This window comes from Rana temporaria, chromosome 1, assembly GCF_905171775.1.
Source record: "Rana temporaria chromosome 1, aRanTem1.1, whole genome shotgun sequence".
Classification (NCBI taxonomy): domain Eukaryota; kingdom Metazoa; phylum Chordata; class Amphibia; order Anura; family Ranidae; genus Rana; species Rana temporaria.
The window spans coordinates 335,013,332-335,016,484 of NC_053489.1; the positions used below are offsets into that span (position 1 = coordinate 335,013,332).

The 3,153-nt window shown below is 39.1% G+C and overlaps 1 pseudogene; it reads right to left on the bottom strand.

Annotated features, from left to right (window-relative positions):
- Positions 1 to 952: 952 nt before the first annotated feature.
- LOC120926283 lies at positions 953 to 1,333 on the bottom strand (annotated as a pseudogene).
- Positions 1,334 to 3,153: the final 1,820 nt, after the last annotated feature.

A 3,153-nucleotide genomic window follows, 5' to 3' on the forward strand; every position in this document is an offset into this window, starting at 1 on the left:
CCATAGATTGTAGATGCTATAAATTTTGAGCAAACCAGTCAATATATGCTTATTATTTTTTTTACCAAAAACATGTAGCAGAATATATATTGGCCTAAACTGATAAAGAATACCAGATTCGATTTTTTTTATTATTATTATTGGATATGTTTTAAAGAAGAAAGTAAAAAATGTATTTTTTTTTTTTTTTTAAAGTTGTCTGTCTTTTTACATTTTATTTTACATTTTATTTTGGTACAGAGTTGCATAATGGCAAAATTGTCAGTTAAAGTTGCCGCATTGCAAAAAAGGACATGGTCATGAAGGGGGGTAAACCTTCCAGAGCTGAAGTGGTTAATTAATCTACAATTCTATTTGTAAAATGTAGCATGGAGGAGGTTAATGTATTGCCATTGGTCACTGACGATTTTGTGACCAATGGCAAGTAATTAACCCCTTTGTGCTGCATTAATGGCAGTGATACCAGTGTTTATTAACCCCTTCATGCTGCACCATGAAGGGGTTAATTAACACTGCCACTGGTACCACTGCCACTGGTACCACTGCCACTAATTTAGCACTCACCCATGCCTTATGGGACATCACTCCAGCTGATCGGCAACTCGGCTGGAGTGCCCTTCCGCTCTGCGCATGCGCGGGCACTTTTCCACGGCGGGCACATATATACAGAACAGGCAAAATCACACAGTAAAAAAGAAAAATGTAAATGAAAAATGTAAAGTGACAGTATACAATTATTGGTCGAAACACAAAAAAAAACATAAAGAACATCAAATTAAATAAACTAAATTACCCAAAATACACAACAAAATAAGAATAATACACCCTCTAATTAAAGAAACAAGGTGTTTTTTATCAAGCAAATTTAACCTGAGCAGCTCAAGGAGTGATACATTGGGGGAGATTTATTTATTTATACATTTTTTTGAATTTTGAATAATTTATTTTGTTTTCAAAAGTAATGCGGCAGCTTAGAACTGATGACTTGACTCTTTCTCTTCTTGTCGCCTCCAAGTTCAAAGTGCTTACATCTCTTTATAGCCAACATCCGCTTTGATCGGCAGTTGGAGTCGACACTCTCCAGCCTCAGCACAATCTTCTTGGTGGTCTTGGCCTTTTTACTGAAGATTGGCTTGGTCTGCCCATCATAACCGCTCTGCTTACGGTCGTATCGCCTCTTTCTCTGGGCGTAGAGGGAGTCTTTCCCCTTCTTGTACTGGGTCACCTTATGAGGCTGATGCTTCCCACATTTCTTGCAGTAAGTTCTGCAGGTTTTAAGGGACGTTCACCATCTTGGCCCGCCGCGCAAGAGAAGGACCAGAAGAAGGAAGTGAGGCAAGAAGTGCACTATAGACTACCAGCAATTTTATAATGGGGGAGATTTATTAAAACTGGAGGACTCAGAATCGCTGTGCATGGTAGACACTGATAAATAAAAGTACTGATAAATAAAAGTTAAGTAAATTAAAACTCCATGAAAATATATCTTTTAGTACTCATGTTCAAAGGTGACAAACCATGAGCTTCTGAAACTTGAAGGATCCTTTGTAAAGTGAATGATCTAACGCAGGTCAAGCCAGCTAACTAATACAGGGTGAGCATGGCAAAAAAGAATTGCCCCAAATTGCAGGTCTCCAGAAAATGTTATTAGAGATGGTCTCCAATGACATAGCATCTTGTAAATTTTAAAAATAATCATTAAATATGTAAGTTTCAGGTTTTGGTAGCCTTCTATTTCCAATCAATAAAAACTAAAATGTAATCGAATATAACTTGTCCTATGTTTGGATAAACTTGATCTCCACTGCTATTTTTCCAACTTTGGGAACTTTGAAACTTTATACTATGTTCTATCAAAAATAAAATCCCATCATGAAAGGACTCATCAGTATCAGTGGGATACCTCAAGCCAATTTTCTTTTTCTTCTGCCTGTCACCAATCAGTTATACACGTCTCTCCACTATATGTACTTTCATTTATAGCTGGCGCTGCTGTCAAAATATGCCATGTTGTTCCCTTAAATGTTATGACAAGCTGCGACATATTTACATCGCAGGCTGACTTTCACATCTTCAATAGCTTTAATCCCAGGTACTTCTATAAAGATCCTTCTACAATTGGAAAATTAAATAGGTAGATGCTTTAATAGATTACCAGCAAATAAGGCAATTAAATAACTTTGTGAACTTTCTGCATACAGCAGGATTGACACACTGACAGACTAGGGCTTGCACTTGTGCAATTATTGTTATTATTGTTGTTATAATGTGGTGGGTGGTTTTATCTGAGAGATTAATAGGCAGATTCAGAAAGACTTAGGCTGGCCTATCAGTAGATACGCCAGCCTAAGTCTGAATCTGCGCAGACGCAAATTTAAGCGTATTCTGGTAACCAGATACGCTTAAATTAGGCTAAGATACGAGCGGCGTAAGTGTCTTACACCGTCGTATCTTAAAGTGTAATTTTTATGCTGGCCGCTAGGTGGCGCTTCCATTGCGGTGGACGTAGAATATGTAAATCACTAGATACGCCGATCCACGAACGTACGCCCGGCCTACGCAGTACAGATATGCCATTTACGTAAGGCATTTTCAGGCGTATAGTTATTCCATGAAATAGCTGGACTAGTAATGTTAAGTATGGCCGTCATTCCCGCGTCTAAATTTGAAAATGTTACGTCATTTGCGTAAGTCGTCCGTGAATAGGGCTGGACGTAATTTACGTCCACGTTGAAACCAATAGGTCCTTGTGGCGTACTTTGCTGCAATGCACACTGGGATATGTACACGGACGGCGCATGCGCCGTTCTTAAAAAACCTCAATCACGTCAGGTAAACCCATATTGACATAAAACACACCCCCTCAGCCTAATTTGAATAAGGCGCGCTTACGCCCGCCGCATTTACGCTACGCCGCCGTAACTTAGCAGGCAAGTACTTTGTGAATACCGTACTTGCCTTGCTTACTTACGGAGGCGTAGTGTAAATACGATACGCTACGCCGCCGCAAGGATGCGCCCGCCTACCTGAATCCAGCTATAAATGTCTAGTTTGGATGACTACTGTAGATTTTATTTATTTATTTCTGATCTTAAATTATCCTGAAGTCCAGCACCAGCCAAAAATTTTTTTTTTATGTCTTGGATAGAGTGG